Consider the following 23,392-nt stretch of genomic DNA (forward strand, 5'->3'; position numbering starts at 1 on the left):
GTCGTTGTTTGCATGTGTTTGCAAACTTGACACCTATTTTTTCCGCACGGCATACAACCCACAATATCTGCTTTATCGATAGTAGAGTGTACTACATAATTTTGTAAATTTTTTGGTCGTCTTTATGTAACCCGCGGAACCACAGAAAAAATTTTGGAGAGGCGATCACTTTGTTCGATGATGTTAAAGTGTTTTTTTAGTATTTTGTTGATGTTCGGAAGGTTGTTTGCGAAAGTTAAGACCAGATTAGAGCGGTGTTCATTTTGTGCTGCCGGCCGGTCTTCCCCAAATGTTTCATTGCGATCAATTAATCCCGCTTTTTGGATGGCATCATCAATAATAGTTGGCGGATAGTGCTGGTGTTTCAGAACCTCCCGCATACGGTTGGAATTTTCCTCGAAATCTTTTGAGCGTGAGCAGATTCGTTTGAATCTTATTGCCTGAGAGTATGGAATTGATGTTTTGCAGTGGCGCGGGTGGCAGCTTTTAAAATGAAGGTATTGTTGTCTGTCCGTGGGTTTTCTGTAGACATTGGTGATTAGTGCCCCGTCTTCAAATTGAATTAATACGTCCAGGAAGTTAATTTGAGTGGAGGAGTAGGTATGTGTGAATGAGATGTTGGGATGTATGTTGTTAAATGAGGTAATGAATTGGATGAGTTCATGCTCGTTTTCTGTCCATATGATAAATATATCGTCTAGGAAGCGTTTATAAAAAGCTGGTTTTTTTGGGTACGAGTGTAGGAAGTCAGATTCAATGTGATCCATGAATATGTTAGCATAGTTTGGCGCCATTTTCGTTCCCATGGCTGTACCACTGATTTGTAGGTAATACGAGTTGTTGAATTCGAAGGAATTGAGTTTTAGAACCAGATTAGCGAGTGATGCGATGGCGGTTGGGCTAGGGGAGTTTGGGGCTTTGTGTTTTTCATATGATGTGATCAGAGCTTGGATCCCGTCCTCGTGCGGAATGTTCGTGTAAAGGGACACCACGTCAAGGGTCACTAAAAGGGCTCCTTTGGGGACAGTAAATTTAGATAACTCTTTCAGGAAGTGATTAGTGTCGCGTATGTAAGATGTATGGAATATATATATATATTCCTATTGACTGGCGGTCCTGTATTGGCAACCCAACTCTATTTGTCGGCTATCGACAATATTTTCCACCGGATGTTTCGCTGATGGCTAAATATTATGCTCTCAAATTCATTGGCACCGCTATATTTTTGAGCCATGCCTACATACTGGCATGCATAATGTTAGTTTCCGTGTTCATATATAATGGTGAAAGCAGTACGACGCTAGATACAACCGTCCTTTATTGTAGCCCATCGCTTGACCTTTAGCCACCGCCGCGCTTAACAGATGGGACGCCGCTGCCGTAGTAACGCGATGACGTTCGCTTGCTCTCTCCTCTGTCGCCCTGGCGCTCACTCCGCGGCGATTCAGCGAGAGGTGGGTGGGGGGGTGTGTGCTAGGTGGTCAGAGAGGTGACGCTTCGCGGATATAGGCTTCCAAAGCATCGCTGGGGGGCGCTGCGGATGGATGGAATAGAGGAGCGTCCCCTTTGAGACGGGATGGTAGCAGTAGCTATCATACTCAATTTTCTCTTTATACCCGAATTATTGTTTTAGATTGGTTAACTATAGAACCATTCTATTTATTTAATTTTTGTTTCTGCATTACTAACATTATGCCACTATTCAGCTTTTAAGCCACCAATTTTCCAGTCGTTTTTGCTAGCTTCCACCGCCGGTTTATTCACCCGGCCATCTCTAAACCCCAGAGCTTCAGGAAGAGTGACTGCACCTGCATCGACTTCCGGATAGATACCATTACATTCGAGTATAATATGGTCAATCGTTTCACTGGAGTTACCACATACAGCACATGCGTCATCTTCATTGTTAAATTTCTTTTTATAGCTGCGTGTTGTAAGGCACCCTGATATGGCTTCAGAAAGTAGGGCATTGCCTTTTGAGTTATCAAAGAAAGCTTCCTTCCTGATCAGCCCTTTCCACTTTCGGTATAATTCCACACTCTGTTTCTTTTCCATCGAATTTATCCAATTTTTACCTTCTTGTTTTTCACCTGTTGCTTAGCGCTCTTTATTTCTTCGTCCTTGTGACCAGCATATTTATTGGTTAGTTTCCTAGCTCTTTTGCTCCATTGTGAGCCATCGCTTTTTAGGTATAGGTATTTAACTACTTTAATTGCGCACCTGTTACTGTCCAATTTCCTCAGGTGTTCCTCATAAGAATATGCTAAAGATCTAAAAAAAATCTTTTCCCAGGGAATCAGGCAAAGAGCTTAAAGAAAAGCAGAACTAAGTAATTAGAAATTAGAGTTTAATTTGCTGAAATAATAAGCGCTCTTTTGTGTAGCCTTGGAGGCTAAGCGGGTATAATTTTTTGATTCTGTAGCTTCAAAACATTAGGCCATGAATGCGTATAACAGATGTAACATTTAAAATAGAACCAAGAAATATAGTCAGTCATTTGGCAGCTAGTGCTGATAAGCGTATTGATGGAATGTAAAAATTTGGTTGGGCTCAGAGAGGAAAGTCTTGGGTCGAAAGGCACATCCATGTTCCACCGTCCATTTGTTCAGGTGGCCGCGGCGTCCACTAGTGCTGACGTGGGGCACAGAGGGAACGCGCGCCGTGAGGCGGACTGTTATTTGTAAACAAATCATTCTATCAAATGCAATACGCTTTCACATGATAGTGTATTGATAAGCGTATTACAAGTGTACAACCTTCAGTTTATGCTGCTTACTAAGCTTAATTACGATGCCTGCCACCCTCTCATTAATATTTTCGAATTCCTGTATACTTCATATTACCAACCATATTCTTATTGTCAAGGAAACCTACTCTTAGTTATTGTTTCTCCAGTAAACCTCGATAACAGATTACAGGCATTATTTGGCCTCGTCACCTCACTAAGCCATATGATATCCCATTTCATACCCTCTAGTTCATCTAACAGTTCTGCTAAACTAGGCTCACTAGCTAGGGTTTTAGCAATAAACGTTGCCAGAGTCAGTTTTCAATGGCGGCCTGTCCAGCGGAGCCAGAGATTTTTAGCACCCCGCACTACCAGAGGTCAACCGCTGCCTTGGGCAGTAAATGATATACGGGTGGCCAGCCCCTTTACAGTGAGGAACACATGAAATGACCTGGCATGATGGTAGAAATATTATATACGTTACACTGCCCGCGCACGCCATCTTTCGGGGTGGCGCCGTACCACTGCGAGATTTCACAGTGCGGGCCGCATAACGAATGCCGGCGCCAACGCGCCGACATTGGAGGTTAGCAAGATCAAAGAAAACGTAGTTTTGATAGTTGCTTAACTATAATTTCCGTAATTAACTTGTGTCAAAAGACACACTTGCTTACTGGTTGACAGTCGGAAGGCGATGCATACACTAGGTCCATCTTTATTGGTGAAGAAGCAACGCCGTTCTTCGGTTGAGTGGTTCCGTGTTGGCCTCGCAAGCTGGAGCAACCGAGCTTGATTCCACGTGCGGGCAAAACGATTAATTTCTTGCCTTCCTGATTATTTTTTTCGCGCTACAAATAATCCAGGCAAGGCCAACGCCGGTTTTCCTGCGATGCTATCGCGTTAATATTGATGATACTCGTTCCGGTTTTCAGTTAAATTTTATTTTAGATTTGAAGAAAATGAAGACGGCGACATTAGATAATTATTTGTCTGATAAATAGGCTGTATCACCTACACGATATACCCCTTACACCACGATTTTCTTCCAGAGACCGCACAGATGTATTTCTCATTCCTTTTAAATACGAATATTCAAACATTAAAGAAACCTGTGTAGTAAAACAGCTCTATACTACTGTTACTCAAATCTGAGGCCGAAACCGGGAGGCTAACGAAAAGGGACAAACTTAAATTATGTTAAACGCAGTTAGCAATGGAAAGGAAGGTAGGTGTAGTATTAGAGGCAGGAAGAAGGCCGAGTAGGCCAGGGAAAAAACGCGAATTAACGAGAGCTTTTTTCTGTCACGTTCGCTTAGGGCCAAGGGCACTCGAGTACTGAGCCGAGAATCGGGGTTTGAATCTAACAGCGGCGACCGCATTTGGATGGAGTAGAAACAAAAGGCTGCCGTACTGTCGATGCCATCGTAAGTGAAAGAACACCAGGTGGTCGAAATTATCAGGTGTCCGTTTCCACGGCGTCTATTAGCCTGAGAAATAGTTTGGGACGTTAAACCCCATTAACCCATGAGACATTGTAATAGAGGAAAAGAACAATAAATGGGCTTGGGCAGGCCATGTAATTCGATATTACGATTAACGATAGTCGCTAAATGTCTTTAACCAGATTCAAAGGCAAGTCAAGTGCAGCAGTGGGTTACAGAATGATGGACAGATGGATCAGCACGTTCCCAGGAATAAAGTGTAGAGGTTACTACTTAAGTGGTAAACTAGCCAGGGAACAGTGTGATACGAGGAGTCTCTTTAGTGATAGATAGTCTACAGGAACAGCTGCGTAGTCTGTAAGCACTATGCAGATACGTGCTATAGCTACGCATAAGGCCAGTGAAAGTCGGAATTATCCCGATGACAACTCCAATCGAATTATGTTGGAAAAAATAACTTCATATAATTTTTTACTGATTGTGTTGTCTGCCCGATAGCGGCACAATTTTAAGGCTGAAAAACGCTTTAACCTTGAAGTATCCGGCTCCTCTATATTCGAAATTGTCAGGTAAAAACTGAGGAATATCCTAAATCACAATTTTGGATTGTAAAGCAGTGTACCCTAACCTCTCATGAGCCAAAATTGATGGCAGCTATATACACCACATTTAATTTACGGTCTGTTCTAGTTTATAAAAGTTATTAATATAATTAGGCTTCTGTATTTAGAATGCGGTAATCTATCGAATAGTCTGGTGCTGCTAAGGGTCCATTTTATTGGCAGACATAGAGAAGAAGGCTGGACATGCTGAGCAGAGTGTTCCAGTATAATTTTTTGTGGCACTCTACAAATCTGTGACTTCGACAGAACGACGCGCTGAAATGTCCACAGAAAACCAATATTGGATCTCCGATGATGATTTAATTTGTTCATGCATTTGACAAAATGATCTCTTTCAGTCATCTTCTTTTCGCTTATCTTTCTCTGGCTGCAAGAGACGCACATAATCTTGAAAACAACGGCACAACAACGGAGAGTCCCTTTTCGCGCCGTTCGATTAAAACTTGTGAGGGAGTGATTACAGTTATGGTCTGTGTGTGTGTGTGTGTGTGTGTGTGTGTGTGTGTGTGTGTGTGTGTGTGTGTGTGTGTGTGTGTGTGTGTGTGTGTGTGTGTGTGTGTGTGTGTGTGTGTGTGTGTGTGTGTGTGTGTGTGTGTGTGTGTGTGTGTGTGTGTGTGTGTGTGTGTGTGTGTGTGTGTGTGTGTGTGTGTGTGTGTGTGTGTGTGTGTGTGTGTGTGTGTGTGTGTGTGTGTGTGTGTGTGTGTGTGTGTGTGTGTGTGTGTGTGTGTGTGTGTGTGTGTGTGTGTGTGTGTGTGTGTGTGTGTGTGTGTGTGTGTGTGTGTGTGTGTGTGTGTGTGTGTGTGTGTGTGTGTGTGTGTGTGTGTGTGTGTGTGTGTGTGTGTGTGTGTGTGTGTGTGTGTGTGTGTGTGTGTGTGTGTGTGTGTGTGTGTGTGTGTGTGTGTGTGTGTGTGTGTGTGTGTGTGTGTGTGTGTGTGTGTGTGTGTGTGTGTGTGTGTGTGTGTGTGTGTGTGTGTGTGTGTGTGTGTGTGTGTGTGTGTGTGTGTGTGTGTGTGCATGCGTGCGTGCGTGCGTGTGTGCGTGCGTGCGTGCGTGCGTGCGTGCGTGTGTGTGTGTGTGTGTGTGTGTGTGTGTGTGTGTGTGTGTGTGTGTGTGTGTGTGTGTGTGTGTGTGTGTGTGTGTGTGTGTGTGTGTGTGTGTGTGTGTGTGTGTGTGTGTGTGTGTGTGTGTGTGTGTGTGTGTGTGTGTGTGTGTGTGTGTGTGTAATGGTACTGTAAGTGATGTGCGAGTAAAATACTACATAAGTGTCATAGCGATGTGGTCACAAATACTGGAACGGCCTAATGTTCAATAGATTTTGGCTACCTATCAGTGTAGTCGAGCTTCAATCTTGTTAAATGATCGCAAGACGCTAAATTAAACATACGCTGGGGGGGGGGGGGCGTGCTGAAGATAAATTATTATAGATTCGCAATAAAAAAGGCAAGGGAAAACTATTCGGGTAAAGATAAATTATAAAGGTGAAACAAAATAGAACGAGAGGAAAAAGATGGCTACATGCTATGAAAGAGCACTGAACAAGTGTAAAGGGGGGTAAGCCTCAGTTCGCAGGTCGAGCCAACGTTTCGACAAGTGGACTTGTCTCTGTCTGGTCTGAGCGATCTTCACTGGCAGGGATTTAAATAGGATATTGCGCTCCGTAGAAGAAAATTTGAGAATGGGGAGGGCGGGTTAGAAGAAAGTAGGTCAAGGAGCGGTTTAGAAAAAGTCGGTAAAGAAATTATTTCTTCAGTATGTATTTCTCAGCCTGGAACCACTGATCGCGTGGCCTGAAAAAGAAATAAAAGTGGCAGTACCAAGAAAAACTTCAATGCGGGATGGATGATCAGTCAGCCCCTAAAGCACGTCCGGTGCAGACACACCTTCTCGAAAAGGGGCAGGCATTCTAGAGGGTCCTGATAAGTTAAAATCCTAATAAAAGACCAGATATATCCTCTGGAATGTCTGTCCCTTTTCGACAAAGGCTCGTCTTCACCGAACGTGCTTTAGGTGCTGACTGATCATCCATCCCGCATTGTAGTTTTTCTTGTTGTGCCGCATTTATTTCTTTTTCAGGCCACACGATCAGTGGTTCCAGGCTGAGAAATACATACTGAGGAAACAATTGTTTTTTACCGACTTTCACCTCACCCACCCTCCCCTCCTGCACTCCCCGACCTACTTTCTACTCCCCCACTCTGCCACTCGCTGGCTTTTCTTCTTCGGAAGCAAAAGCGTATTTAAACCTCTGCCAATAACGATCGTGCTGCCCAAACGAAGACAAGCCGACTTGTCGAAACGTTGGCTCGACTTGTGAACTGAGGCTCGACCCCTCCCCTTTACCGTTGTTCAGTGCTCTTTCATAAAGATGAAGCAAGGCACATATATCATGAGCACAAAATTTTGTTTTTATTTTTCTGCTAAAATGCTCAGGCTGGTAGCATCTATAGTAGATGCTGCAACATCTCTTTTCAACAAACGTGCAGTCACAGTCAACACTGCCTTTAAATTTTATAGGTGATATAGAGGTGCTCACATAAATACCGTCGAATACCGCTGCTACGAACGCCGCCTCAACGAAGTGTTTACAATTGACCATCAGCTACATTATTTCAATGTCAATTGACTTGAAAAGCGTTCTTTATTTCTCCAAGAGAGAAGAATGCCCACGGGCAAAACGCTACTTACAAAGTAGCTTGACTGGGTCCGGAGGCTTCTTCAGGGCAACATACAGCATACAGCATTCATATCTGATGGATCATAAATAAACAAGAGACTTCATGGTCATTAAATGCAAGAATATACACATGTGAACAATTTACAACAATGGAAAGAAATTGATGGTGGGAACAATGGAACAGGTAATAAAATAGGAGAAACATGTACAGACAAGCAAATATTGAATATAAAAAACATTCAGCAACACACTGCCACTCAGCTCTCGTGGAATTCATGAGGACGAAAACAAACTACAGTTGTAAGCATATATTATTTCTTAAATCACACAAATAGCAAATGGAAGCAAGCCAGAAAAAAGAAACACTACATACTCGAGAGAAAAAACTATCATTATTCATGATATATTTCAGGAAACTCCTCACCAAAATGTTCTTCTTGAGACCGGTATTTTAATGCCACCAATCATTCGCATTCAATGTAGCCGGTATCAAGAACTTCATAATTTGTCTCCCATAATTAGTATCCTGCTGAGGTACTGTCCATTTGAGTTTTTGGCGTGTATGTCTGGGTAGGTCTGTTTTTTTTTTTTTTTAAGGAAGCTAATTTGCGCAGGAAGTTACTTCGATGCGAAGCCTTAGATTTCATTAGAAGCAAAACGTTATATTGTAGCATTTTGTTCACTGCATGGTGTAATATTATGTAGAACAAATAACGGTGGTGTATGTGTTAGGTAGTCTGCAGATTAAAAAATACGAACCACTTTTTTTTTGCATACGAAGAGTTGGTTTATCTGTGCACGAGCAGCAGTTCCCCAGACGAAATGGCAATAGTTGATTTGTGAGTGAAATAATACATGGTATATCATTTCCATTGGCAGCACACAAGAAGTAATGAAACCATCTTCAACAATCTTTTTTGCTATGCGGAGGGAATTTTAAAATGTTTTTGACAGAAAATAAGCATATCACAACCCATCTAAGTGCTGCCGTAGATTCAAGTTGGTGGTGATGGGGTTTGGGCTGGCTGCATTGGAAAGACGCAGGTGTAAGCTCCTGTCTGTTTTCTTCTGCATCACAGCCGCAGTCAATCCGCATCTTGTAGCACCACAATTTTCACTAAATGTAATTAACAAATTTATTGCGATCCGCAGTTATCTTTCTGCCCAAAACGGAGACGTTGAGGTGCATTTCTTCACTGAGGGTTAAAATCACACCATTGTGTTCATGGCAAAATAGAGGAAGCGGGGGCCAGCTTAACGACTTCTTTGCAAATAAATTATGTTTCTTTACTTTGTTCTCTAATCTGACAGTGTTTTGGGGCTGATTTCTCCTTGCTAAATTTTGTCTCAACGAAATTTCTCGCGTTTCAGTTCGTTATCAAATTTTCGCGTCAATTTCATTGTAGCCAGGTTCAAACTACATGTAAATCCACAGTATTAGTAGGGGAGGGTGGGTGTGGAGGGATATTTGCTTTATACCACTGATTTACCATTGTGCTGCGAGTAACGTGCGACGCATTTTTCTTGTTCTTTTCAGTGCCTGGTCAACGGCACGTTGACAGTTGCTCCGAGTAAAAGCGTAATGCTGGCAGGGTGCGGTGTTATCACTAGTCTCTCGGGGCTTCTGGGCGCCGCCGGCACCAACTACGTACTGCCGTTCTTGTGCAAACTGCAAGAAGCGTTTGATGTCTCCTGTCCCGGGCTCAAATGTTAGATCCGGGTTCTAGATCACGAGCGCGAGACATTAGGGGGTATCTAAAGAGAGCTCAATCCATGGTACAGTAAACATACGCGTGCAGAGATCATCAACCCGATCATTAAAGTTATAACAAAATATTTCCCTGAATCTTGTTGCTGTGAAAAAGGCGCCGAATGCACGTAAGATCGGCGCCTATGCAGTTACCCTTTGCATGAATCCTGAACAAACTTTTTCAAAGAATTTCGCCAGTACTTCAGATACTTAAATTTTTTTTTCACTTAGTCACTCTGGCAACCTCGCGTCACCAAATAGGTTTTTTGTTTTTCTCGACATCGTCCTCTGAAACGAGAAAGAAAAGCACGGCATTTCAGCACTACAGATACTTCGTCATGAGCCATGTTATATGTTAAATATTTTCTCGTTGCTCGGGATAAATGCATGCAACCCTTCTGACTGAGGCGACGCTCGAAAACGTCTTCACAGAGACAGCCACTTTCAGTTTTTCTGCGCACGCCAAGAGGCGATCCGCGCTTTGACGGTGCCATCACCTTTTACCTATTATAATACATGAAGAAAGAGTAAATGGCATTTGTGAAAGGGTGAATTGCCCAGCTGCTCAACTGCGCCTCAATTCAGAAGAAGGTTCCTTGCCAGCCTGCAGTCTCTTTACGCCAATGAAATCTGCGATCAGCAAGCAGCTGCTCCCTTCTGGAGAGAGTGGGGCTTAGTTGCAATGGGGCATTCCTGGCGCATCTCGCAGTGTGCATGATACGCAGATCGTGTCCGCGTCATTCTTCGTCAAGAAGCAGAAAAAAACATGACATTAAATAATTATATGCTGCACACTAAGACAAAACAACGAATACACCTGCTCCATCTTATGCACACATTGCAAAAGGAATGCCCAAAATTATTGGGGAGGGGGGGGGGGTTATCAAATAATGATTAGACAAGTGGGGAAAATGGCAGTAGAACCCAAAAATACAATGGGTACATTTCGTGAGGTTGCTTGAGTCATTAACGGCAGTACAAGGTATCACGGGAGTACAGTTCGTTTAAGGGCGTCGGTAACGTCTACAGCATCATTTGTTGTCTACAATTTGTGCGGCATTTATGAACATCCCAAGGCTCTGCTTTGCGGACATTATGCACGATTTTGCTTTGCTATAACCCAGCGAGTCCTACCAAGGCGCCATCGTTCTTCATTATGGCAAATTTGTATCTATAGAACAGCCTACAGGTATGTATCGATTTTATTGGTAAAATGTGCGTCTGAAAAAGGCCAGCGATGTCATAAAAATATGTTTATTAAAAATATAATGTGTGTGATAAAAATATGTGCAATGTGTACGACCCGTTTTTGTAGAACAGCAATTTAATATTTTCAGCTGCTGTTGTCGCCCATGCGAGAAATCCGTATTTAATTACAGACGAGAACAGAGTTATAAAGTAGCGTGCTAAAAGTAATAGGAAAATTAAATCAATGACTACACATAATGCCAACGGTTCTAGAAACCTTACTAATAAAGTAAATGAAACCGTCGTTGCCCGACATATCGTCTGTAAAGCTATTTTAGGAACGTTTGTTTCCGGGCTAGTTGGTTCATGCTTTCAAAGTGGAATACTTCTAGCGCAACACATAATATTGTGGTGTGCTAGAAGTATTCCACTGAACATCTGTGAAGTATACACCTAGTGTTTTATAAAAGCGGAGAAATTGTATTCCAGTACTGTGTAGTTCTATCAAGGGTAGGTGAATATGTTTATGGCGAGAGTGAAACAACACAGGCTTAGTTTTATTAGCATTAATTTTCAATAAATTGCTTAATTAAAGTCCAAGTGTTAATTTCATTTAAAATTTTATTTACTTCAATTGCAAAATCAGTGCTTGAAGCTCCTAGAAAAAACACACCAGTATCACCTGCATATATTATGAACTTAGCGTTTCTATGTATTCGGACAAAATCGTTAAGATAAAGAACAAAAATAAAGGGACCCAAATTCCGTCCTTGGGCAATGCCAGAAACAACGGTTTGACTCGGTGAGCATTCACCAGCAATGCTCACAAACTGGCATCTATGTCGCAATTAGGACGAAATTAGCAAAGAGACTAATTTGCAAGAAGGATAACTTCGGTACCATAATGATCCAATTTTCTGATCAAAAGTGAGTGATTAACTAGTTCAAAGGCTTTTCAAACTTCTAGAAAGACTTCGAGTACCACATGTTTCAACTCAAAGTTATGCGGTATGAATTCTTTCTCAGCAAGGATAGCTAATTCTGTGAATTTGTCTTTACAGAAACCATATTGAGCATTAGTGGCAAGGTTATATCGGTCAGCGGAACCGAACAGTCATTTCAGAATAACTTTCTCTAGGCATCTACAGAAAACTGGCAGGATTGATATCGGACTGTTATTTCCGATTTCCTTTTTGTTTTCTTTCTTAAACACAAAAACAACTTTCGCTGTTTCCATAAGAAGCAGGAAGACTCCGCACAACAAACATGCATTGAATATGTGAGCAAGGCAAGGGGCAAGGATATCGCTAACCATTTTTACAGGATGTATCTGCAAACCCAACGCATCTGTAGTTTTAGAATTGTTCAGTGATAGAAATGTCGTTACGACTTTACTTGTGGTAAACGGCTCTAGAAGTACTGTTTCATGATTTCGGGCACTCATGGAGGAAAAATTACATTCCTTACTTGACGTTTTAGCAAAGAGAAGGAAATATTATTGAAAACGTCTTTCATAGCTGCCCTTTTAATTCTATCCCGTCTTCAACTATTTTTTGCATTTGTTTTTGAGTCGCCAAAGATAGAATTTCAAACGTTTCCAGACATTTTCAGGCGACCATTGGCTGTATTGAAGCGGTTTAAGAAATATTCCTTTTTAGCAACACGAAGTGTTTTAGTTACAAAGTTTCTAAATTTCTTGAACTTTTCCAACGCTTCAGGAGACCTGCTTAGTATACATCGTTTATAAAGTTTTTCCCGTTTCTTATTTACTGCAGTATTTATTTGTTAATCCAACGCTTGCTACCTTTCTTTCCGCGGGTAAATTTTTAAGGGGATTTGAAGCATAATATACGTCAACAAATATTTACAAATATTTGCTATGCGTATCATCAGAGCTGCTTTGCTCAAAAACATCTTCCCAGCTAGCAGCAGAAAGGCGCATCTTGAACTCAGAGGGTAGGCGGTCATTGATAAGTCGATAAACAGGCGTTTCTTGAACTTGCCGTCTTCAATTGAATGTCTGACACGCAGATATAAATATTTGCAAATGATCACTTAGAGCACAAGAAATTGTACCTGATACTACGTTATCCGGCTTAAAGATGATTATGAACAGATCAAGAGTGCTTCGGATTCCAATGAAGACCGTGTGGCTGACACAAAAACATTTTCACATGAGTAAATGTTTAGTAAAGCCTTGCAATATATTGTTATGTTATTGTTGGACAGCCTGTCAATGTTTATATCACCCACTAAAATTAACTGATACTCGTTTACATGAATAAATTCTAGGAATGAATCCAGGAATGAAAACAAGTCAGCAGAACTGCTAGCGGGTGGACGATAGCATACATAAAATATCTGCATACCACTCTTTACAGTTAGCACTTCATAATAAGGTTTTATACAACAAAATTCGGGAGTCATTTCTTATTTCATAACTAACACAGAAGCTAATCTCCGCCTAGCATAACAGTTCATATAAAATCACTTCTATTAAACCAAATGTCAGAAAACTTGATAACGCGGGAACGATTTTCAGCTACACTAAATAAATGACCAAGTTCGTCGTGCTTGTTTCTACAAGACCTGAGGTTATGATGGATGCAAGTACAGCTCTGCAATTTGTCATCCTTGTTATAATTTTTGAGGTCACAGAAAGGTGTATTGGAGCATTAAAATAAGACGTTAAAAAAGAGATAGGGCTCCTCAGTATAACTTCTTTCATAGTTCGTCAAAATCTGCTGCACAACGAACAGCGACAGCAGAATTGTGTACTTTCCTTCTGACAAACCCATTTCCGTTGCGGTGCCAGGAAAAACGATAATCATTGACAGCTATCCAATCCTTGACATAGCGCAGCAGCTCTCTGCTTTGACGCGTCATGTTTTCAACAATGAATACATCTGACGTTTCAACTCTTAGAAGAGTTCGCTTTTGCAGCCACAGTTCTCGGGCTGAAAGTCGCGAAAAATGTGAAATGATCCCGGGTATCTTTCCTGGTCTAGACGGAAACCTGGGAGCGAATTCAACCTCGTTTGATAAAAGTACTGCAGGTTCACAGATGTCGCTACATCATTTATCTTTTCTATTACATTTTCATCTTTTGTCACCCTTATGCCATGAACCTCGGAGTTCAGTTTACTAATAAGCCACTCAAGGTCATGCACGGTCATCTTCAGTGATTAAATTACACTAGCATCGACACAAGTCTCAAGTACCCTGAAGCGTATTCTAAAGCTTCAAACTTCTTTATCATGTTTGGCTTATCGCTCCAGTATTTCATCGTATTTTTTGGACATCTGCTCGATTGGCAGCTTCAATTCAATGGCCTACAATGGCAGCCAACAAGAGGATCACGTCTTTGACAGGTATCAGCTAAACTGCTGGCAGCTCAGGTTGCGTGGTGTTACTTTCAGATTTTTCTGGTTTGATTTACAACAGTCTGGTCAATGCCAATTTTTGCGGACCTTTCTCGCCTTTAGACATATATGTCGACTCAAACGTTCCGGAAAAGTCACCAAAATGGTATGTATGCTCACATTTGGCGCACTTTATGACGCATCCTTCCCTTGGCAGGCACTCACTGCAGGACGGGCAAGTCCGCGGTATGGTGACCGCACTTGTAACTTGTGCACGTATTCTCGGCCGGTAGAAGCTTGGCCGGTAGAAGCGTGGTGGCGAAAAGTTTCTGACCTCGCACATCACAAGTTTTCTTAAAGTTAGAGAAGCGGGTTGGATGTAATCCAGGAAGTGATAGAGACAGATCAGGTGAGTGTCATGTGATGCTGCCGCTGCTGATCGTGATACATTAAACCCACGTACCGGCATATTCAAGAGAGCGAATTTAGAAAATAGAGCACTAGTATTCTCTTTCAGCCCTATCACTTGCTCATTTGCTCTACAAACAAGTTTGGAGACGTTTAAGCTCCATCGTAAAAGGTGTGAGAGTGTTTATGGCCTCGTTTCTCATCCCTCTACACCACTGCGGATCCTCGTTCGCATACGCACGTCTTGCTATTCTCTAAATTCAGCGAAAATCAATTAACCTGTGTCTTTATTATGTCGCGCATGCTCATCACCTAGATTTATGACTTATATTCTACTCTACATAGATTTAGCTTATGAGATCGCCGAAAAGCCTTCCATGTGTGCCTGCTTTTTAAAACATTTTATCATCCCATACTAACCCAAGAATTCATCCCGTCATCAGCTTATGTATTATCTGCTCCAGAATACCATTACAAAGTTGCTGTTCCGACAAGCCGCGCTGCCTCTTTCTCAATGTCGGTTCTTCCAAACACGTTACAAGACTGAAACCACTCCTGCATAAACAGTAAACACAAATAACATAAACAGATTCGATTGTGTTATGTTTAGCGAAATTGAGCCCGCTACCACTGTACAAAAGTTTATTTTTCTCACCTGCTCTGTTATCATTGTTTTGTATTAAGCCAGTCACCTTATAGTAGTTCGACCTGAGGGTATGTTTAATGAATAAAAAAATAAATATAGAGCCCAGATTTAACCATGTTAAAGGAGCTGCCGAAGCTGCTCCTTTGACATGGGAGGGTTTGACATGACATGATAATGTGGTTTGCTGACGTCACACAGCACGACGACCAATCAGTGCTCGGCCGGGCCGCTTGCAAGCCACCACCTTCCAGCTATCCACCTTTTTCGCTATCTGCTGCGACGTTGCCGATGCCGGATTTTTCGCACAATGATCTCTTCAAAGACATCACGATAAAACTACATTGCCTTTTTAAATTCTATACATATTCAACATATTGCTACGAAGATGAAGCGGGCAGTGGCGCGGGGCGGAGCGCTCGCGCCAGGTCCGCTAGCCATTAAAGCATATTTCATCGTCATGTCATCACGTCGTTCTGTTTCTGTTGTGTCGTCGTGCTCCATCGCTTGTCACGCCACCACGTAACATTATCCATATTGGCCTTTTCTAGAAATATGGCGTCGCCTCATAATGCTTGGTTTCTTCACCTACAAACGTTATGTGCATGTGCCATTTAACGCTGGAGAAAAACTATTACATAGTATAAAGGCCTACTTATCAAGGCGAAAGGCGAAGGACTGAAAAAGAAGCCGGACGATACAGCGCTGTACGGCAAATTTAAAGCAAACCAACTCGCCTAGCGTTTCACCTTTTAGTACCCTATCACCATCACTTGTGCTGGTTAGGCCTTACCTTCAAAATTTCATCCTCATCATCAGCCTGACCATACCTACTGCAGGGCGAAGGCCTCTCCCATATTTCTCCACTTAACCCGGTTCTGTGCTAGCTGCATTCACTTGCCCCTGCGAACTTCTTAACCTCATCCGCACACCTAACTTTCTGCCGCCCCCTGCTATGCTTTCCTTCCCTTGGAATCCAGTTTGTTACCCTAAGCGACCATCGGTTATCCTCTCTTCGCACTACATGTCCTGCCCACGCCCATTCCTTTTTCTTAATTTCCACTATAATGTCGGTAACCTGAGTTATTTCTCTGACCCACTCTGCACGCTTCCGATCCCTTAATGTTACCCCTACAATTTTTCGTTCCATAGCCCTCTGGGTTGTCCTCAACTTAAGTAGAACTATCTTGGTTAGCCTCCACGTTTCAGCCCCATAGGTGAGTACAGGTAAGATGCAACTGTTATATACTTTCCTCTTTAGCGACACCGGTAAGCTGCTAGTCATATTCTGTGAGTACTTGCCAAATGCGCTCCATCCCAATCTTATTCTTCTTGTTATTTCCTTTTCATGGTCCGGATCTGCGGTTAATACCTGTCCTAAGTAGATATATTCGCCTACTACTTCCAGTACTTCGCTAGCTAATGTAAACTGCTGTTCCTTCCCGAGGCTGTTGAACATTACCTTACTCTTTTGCATATTGATTTTTAAGCCTACCTTTCTACTTCTCCTGTCTAGGTCATCAATCATTATTTGCAGTTCATCCCCCGAGTTGCTTAGCAAGGCAATGTCATCAGCAAATCGCAGATTACTGAGGTATTCTCCATCTGCCCTTATCCCTAACTGCTCCCATTCCAAGTCTCTGAGTACTTCCTCTAAGCAAGCTGTGAATAGTACTGGAGAGATTGTGTCTCCTTGCCTAACACCTTTCTTTATGAGAATTTTGTTACTTTCTTTATGCAGAACTATGGTTGCTGTGCAGCCACTATATATATATATATCTTCCAGCACTTTCACGTACGGCTCGTCTACCCCCTGATTTCGCAATGCCTGCATCACCGCCGAGGTTTCAAACTTTAAACCGGTGCAAAACAATGAAATGAAACGAACGCGCAGCAAACAGCACACGGGCCTGTGCTGTGTTCTCCTCTTCGTGATGTTTCGTATTATCGCGCTGTTTCAGTTATGAATTTGCACCAACATGCTTAAATTAAAATTATTCAGGCCCACCTCCTGAAAATCACATGAGATCTCGTCACGAGAACCACACCAATTATCCTAGGATTTCCAGAACTGGTGCCGTGGCCGGCGTTTATAGATCCTTTTCAGTTCCGTATCTTTCTTTTAATAATAATTATTGCCTTAGGGCATCACTAGGGTATGAGATGAAGGATGAATAAATAATTAAATGAAAGAAAAAAAGGGTGGCCGATTTTATGAAGTCCAGGAGTGAACGATGATGAGGTCCCTGCGTCCAAGCGATATATGAGGAAGGATTGGTTGCTGAAAGGCCAGCTATCATCAGGTGCCGAATTCGAGTTGGTTTCAGTGCTGGGCAGTCCTACAAAAGCTGGTGAATGTCGGCTTCAACGTTTTTGTTTTTACAGATCGGGCACCCTGGACGGGGATATAAGGGTCGGAAGTGACACCACGTCCTAGTGACAGCTGGTGTGAGGGAAACACTGACCCAGATCCTCCTAAGCGCAACCTCCTTTGCGCGGGTGAGACCGCGGGGAAGGGATACCGTACACGGAGGTATAAGTGCACGTGTGTGGCGCCGGAGTTTTTTCTTGATAAAAGGAAGGTAGCGTCGTCCACTTCAAGGAGCCGTAGCATTGTTGCGTCTTGGTTCACGAGGCGGATCGCTAAATCTGCTTTACTTTGGGAAGGCAGCAAGTGCCGTGGGACCCACTCAATGCGTACTGACAGCGGGATGCGCGCCGCAAGCTGGTGGATGTTTAGGCATATTTTAGGGCAGCGGCTGACACGTCGGAGCAAACGTACTCCTTGAAGTGCGTCAGTGCGGATGACAACGTGGGCTGCAGGGAACATGGTTATGGAAGCCACGGAGCAGATTGCCTCCTGAACAGCCACGATCTCAGCGCAGAAAGATATAAGTGTGTTCCGAAAGCTGAAACGTAGAGGTCTGATTCAGGCTAGGTCTCCATTTACAGTAGATTGCTGTTTTGGCTTCACAGCCTTCCAGGCTTGCATCCACGTACACTGCAATGGACCTTTCAGGCAGCTGAGTATCTCGCTCTTCAAATTTCTAGCGAAAAAACAATGCCGAGTTGGCAGACGTTTGTCTTCGGATATCAGTTGGCTTGTTGAGTCCTAACTACAAATTTTCAGGGGGGGGGACAACCGGCGCAAGTGCCTGAAGAATAATGTGTGATGCTGCATGCGCCCTTAGTGCTTTGCGTGGAAAGTGACAAAGTGGCCTTGAGTCTGCGAGCATCACGGCGCTGCTGCACAAGCTCATCGATGGTGTTGAGCTGCGCATACTCTTGTAACGCTATGACGGGTGTGAGTCGTGGAAGGCATGTTATGGTCCTCGTAGCTTCTCGATTTACGGCTTAAATCCAATCCCATTGTACTCTGGTAAGATGCTGGAACTGGGCTTGATAAACAATACGTGGCTGCAGAACCGCCCTCACTAACTGGCGTGCAAAAGACGAGCCAGCACCACCCGTTTTAGGCGCAATTCTTCTGATCAAACTTATAGTTTGAAGCACTTGCTTTTTTGCCTGAGAAGGCCAAGCAGTCGCTGATCCTGATTGGTGAATTGTTAAGCCCAGAATTTTCATGTTCGGGCTTTCTTGTAGTGGGGTTCCTGATAGAGAGAGACGAATTGGATTTGAAGTAAGTTTACGGCGTCCCTAGCGGTTGGTGACAGAGGTGTATGTAGTTTTACACACAGAAAGCAGAAGGCCAATGAAGTATGCGCAATCAGAGGTTATGTCTAGTGCTGATTGAAGGGAGGCCTCTTGAGTGAGCAGATCATGGTGAGTTCTCCATACCGTGATGTCATCTGCGTATTTCAAAAACTTGATTTCAGGGATGTCATGTCAGCGTCATGCCGATGGAATGAAAGTAATATTGAACAACGTCGGACACAATACTGATCACTGAGACATGCCACGTAGTGAAACGAATGACCAACTGTGTCACCACTGAGGCGTGTTGCAAATTTTGTTCCGTCCAAAAAGATACAGCAAAACTGCGTACTATCGGAGGGAGATGAATGTCAATGGCATTCAGGATTGCAGCATGACTAATGTCATATCCTTTTCAACGATAATTGCTAATATAGTACGCAAATTGCGGCTGCGGGTAGATGATAGACCTGCTGATTTCAAGACCGTTAACCCGTCCTCTGCACCTATGTATGGACAAAATACAATTTGAGCAGGGGGATAAAAACCGTGCCGTTCAAGCCGCCAAGAAAGTCGTATGGCTTGCAGTTTTTCTTAAAGTTTGCACAGCGTTGATGTTAAGGAGATTGGTCGTAAGTTGGCGAGGTCTGTTGGAGGCTTCCCAGGTTTGGGAATAGGGATCACGACAGCGGTTTTCCAGCTCTCGGATACGACACCATCACGCCACACTTTGTTCATGGTGTCTAGCAGTTCAGGAAGTGCAACAGTACTGAGGTTCTTGTAAACCTCATACTGAATTTTGTCCAGGTCGAGCGCTGTCTTCAATTTCGCATCATCAATTGCAGCCAGCAGCTCAGGCATTGAAAAGGGACTCGCAATTCCGTCTGCGTCGGCAGCAGATGGTAGTTTCTATGCGTTTGCAGGGATACCTACCAGATTAAAATTTGCTGCTTAAGGAGGCAATATACCGCATTTTGGGAAAATGTTTTGAGCAGCTTCTTTGGCGAAATCGCCCGGCGACAAATCAGCCTCAAAGCATGCTGTTGCTAATGCGTCAGTAGAACGACGACCGTGTTCCATTACACGAAATGTTCGCCAGAGTGAGGCATTCGAGGATTTAGAAGAAAATTGTTCACACCATGCACGCCACTGGCGTAGCGAGAGATCGCATTCATATATCCGAGCCTTCGCAGTAAGATAATTCAGTCGTGTACGTGCCTGCGCCGAAGTTCCGTATCTCCTCGGCGCGCCCGTAAGGAGCAGGCGACCCGCCTCTGTTCCTGCCACCACGGCGCTGCTGTCGACCTTTGCGCTGGGGACGAGCGACGCCTGCTACAGAAGTGCTGCGTTCCACTGTGCTTCCTAACAGCGCTGAATCGTTGCTCGCGCTTCGCGATGTCCTTATCTGTGCTTCATAAATTTACGAACTCGTGTCGCCTGACAGTAGGGGCGATTACAGCTTAAAAGTAAATTGACGTCTGTGATAATTACCTTTTAGGCAAAACAGTCAGTTTTTTTGCCGTTTGGTTTTAATCAAAAGTGTAGATAACTGATTTAGTTGGTAAATATTTTCACGTTTTTGAAGCAGCAGAATAAAGGCTATGATTAGGCAGGCGTATAAAGCGGCCCTTGGATTGCATCACAATGCGGCTACCGAAAGGCTGCTGGGATTAGGGGTGCACAACACCCTAGAAGAACTACGGGAGGCGCACTTGGTGATGCCGCTCGGTAGGCTTTCAAAAACAAAAGCAGGAAGGAACATATTGGAAAGGATCGGCATTGGAGTTGACGCTTCAGCTGGTGACACTAAAAATTCAGATTAGGCGGGAAATGCACAAGGGCTTGTACATAAAACCTTTGCCCAAGAACATGCATCCGATACATCACGAGGACCGCAGGAAGGGAAGAGACAAAGCTTTACATGGTAAGTGCGGGAAGTACAACGGGGCAGTCTATGTAGATGTCGCCTGGTATAAGGACAAGAACGCATTTGCAATTGCGGTGGTGGACGGGCAGGAACGCTTGATCGCCTACGGATCAGTCAAAACCCGCTCCCCAGAAACTGCAGAGGAAGCGGCGATAGCACTAGCTATTACTAGTAGTAATGCTGACCTGATCTTCAGCGATTCAAAAACAGCCATCCGAAATTTGGCGAGGGGCAGAATATCTGTCACAGCGGCGCGATTGCTGAATCGGGCCACAGGGCGAGGGACTACAGAGGCGGAAATTGTCTGGCTACCCGCACACTCTGGTAACCCTGGGAACGAGACGGCTCACATGAATGCTCGAGGTTTCGTCAGCCGAGTAGGTGAGCCGGACGTTCCGGGAAGGTCCACGAGAGATGGGCTGGTATCCTTTCGTGACATTACTAATCATTTCAAACTTGAGCGGAGGATTTACCCACCCCCGGACAAGCAATTGGTGAAGGCGCAGGAATGCGTCTTGCGACGATTGCAGACTAGATGTTTCTTCAACCCATGCGTGTTGAGCAAAGTCTACCCGGACATTCAGCCGGAGTGCAAATGGTGTCAGGAATTGGTAACCTATGACTACATATTATGGAGCTGCAGCATAGCACTGCCACCGCGGATATTATGCATGATCCTTCCCTCGAGCAGTGGGAGGGCGTGTTGGCCAGCTCAGACCCGGTCGTCCAGACCAGGGCCGTGGAGTGGGCCACCCAGGTCGCCGTCAGCCATGGGTTGATGGCCATCTAACACGGAATCGTCCACACATGCTCTCTGACGAAAATAAAGTTTTTCCATCCATCCATCCATAACAACGGGTACGTAGAAAAAAATATCAGCGTCCTCGTTCTATATGTTTCTTTCTGCGTCCCCGTTTGTTTTGATCCTGCTGGTTCTTCTTCGTTCTTCGTGTTTCGTCTCGTTCCCAGCGCTGTTCTTTATGTATGCAATACCAACTAGTCCGACAACTCGCTCTCACATAGAAAAAAAAAGGATATTTGTAAAAGAAAACCCAAATATGTGTGCTATTGAAGATCGAAACTCGAGTATGCTTCACCGGTATGGGACCCTACTCATGTAAACTTAATTACTGATCTCGAGATGGTCCAAAATAACTCTGTACGTTTTATTCTTGCTAACTACAACCGAACAGCCAGTATAACAGCCATGAAGGCTAATTTGTGCCTCCCTCTACTGACATCGCGTAGAAAAGTTTTCCGCATAACCCTGTTCCACAAGTTGTACCATCATCCCGCTCTTCGTGATCGCCTCATTCCCCGTCCAATTTATGTATCCCATCGCATTGACCATCAACACAAAGTTGGAATTTTATCATGAAACACGAAATGCTTCTCGCAATCTTTCCTGCCGCGAACCTCACGAGACTGAAACCACCTTCCCGCAGAAATTGTTGGCATCACTAACTATGAGCAGTTCCGCGTAGCTCTAGCTAACATTGTATACTCAGGTGCTATTTGACATTCATGTACATACTGTACTCTCTTCATTTTTGTGTATTTACCACTCCCCCTCTGTAATGCCTCTGGCCCTGAGGGGTAATGTAAATAAATAAATAAATATTGCTATTACACGCAGCTATACAGCGTTGGCAGCGCTGCCGTATCGGCGCTCGGCCGGCGTGGCACAAACTTTGACCATAGCCCCATCTGGGTGGTTAGGCGCAAAGCGCGGCAGCTTTTGGAGGCACAATTCCATGGCTGAAAAGGATCTATAGACAGTGGCCATGGCGACTTGATGTTTTTCAGCACTGGTAATGCGTTAGAGAAATATATGCTGAAGACGAAGTGCCAGCAACGCGTATGGTTGAGAAAACGGAGAAGGCAGTAATGACGTAGTTCGCAAGTCACGGCTAGTTTGATAAACTGGTGGCTAGGTGGCCTTTTAGTGAGTTTCATGCACTTTATTTGAAACTTGGCACTAAAGCTTCAGTGACATACAACCATTGTAGGTATGATAGGCTCCTGGAGTACTGGAGTGTATGGTATAAAAAAGAAGAACCGAACAAGGGTAAATAGGGTACGCCTCAGGTCGCAGGTGAGCCAACGTTTCGACAAGTGGACTTGCCTTCGCCCAGACGAAGACAAGTCCACTTGTCGAAACGTTGGCTCACCTGCGACCTGAGGCGTACCCTATTTACCCTTGTTCGGTTCTTCTTTTTTATACCGTGCAAACCATCTTCCTATCGTTCTACCTGGAGTGTATGGCAAATTTGAATCTGTTAGGAGTAGTAGGACGTCTATATAAAAGACATTTCATGCGTGTAGAAATTATAAAGGGCAGGCCTTGCTGCAGGTGATGAGCTGTACTCCTTGAGGCCTAGTAACAAGTCAGCAACTATGCCTACGCACGGTTCGGCAGCAGATGCAGTTCCAGAGACACGCATCAAAAGAAGACGAAAGCTACTGTTGCCACAGCTGCGGTTCGTGCGAGACAAAATGAAAGCCAGCCAACACCTCCTGCGCGGACCCCAACTGTGAGCGACTCAGGGGGAAGTCACCTTGGCCACCATGAAGCAGACCGTCATCACGAGCAATACCAAGGGGTCGTGGCTGTTGACATCAGCAAGAAGATGTCGGGCTTCCACGCCGACCGTCGCCACATGTGCATGCTCGGCACAGCAGCGACATTCGCCTTTGACTCTGGTGTCTGTAGGCATTAATTGCAAGTAGTTAAAATAGGTTAAGAGAAAAAGGCCCTCACCTTTTCATTCTGATCTACCCTTCATGTTAGCCTCAGTATGGCCGTTGTTCGGAACTTACACATTTAAACTGCGCCGAGAAAAGCAAGTCCGACACTCGGAGTCTGCATTGACGCAGCTAGGCAGGAACACAAAATACATGCTAACTTGTTTGGTGAATGGAAATGCTCGATTCGACCAACAGGACACCGTGCAAAGCGTGCCCTTTGTGGTCATACAATGCAGGCCAGCTTT

The 23,392-nt window shown here is 44.0% G+C and overlaps 1 long non-coding RNA gene across 1 annotated transcript; it reads right to left on the reverse strand.

The window, feature by feature from the left end:
* Positions 1-1,356: 1,356 nt before the first annotated feature.
* LOC146188380 (uncharacterized) lies at positions 1,357-14,087 on the reverse strand. The gene is made up of 3 exons (XR_014707195.1): positions 13,948-14,087; positions 7,479-7,540; positions 1,357-1,534 (listed from the first exon to the last, which is right to left on the reverse strand). It is a non-coding gene; the product is annotated as an uncharacterized LOC146188380 (long non-coding RNA).
* Between the last annotated feature and the right edge of the window lie 9,305 nt (positions 14,088-23,392).

The sequence above is a fragment of the Amblyomma maculatum genome, chromosome 5 (assembly GCF_055883805.1).
Source record: "Amblyomma maculatum isolate TAMU_Amacu chromosome 5, ASM5588380v1, whole genome shotgun sequence".
NCBI classification, from domain to species: Eukaryota; Metazoa; Arthropoda; class Arachnida; order Ixodida; family Ixodidae; genus Amblyomma; species Amblyomma maculatum.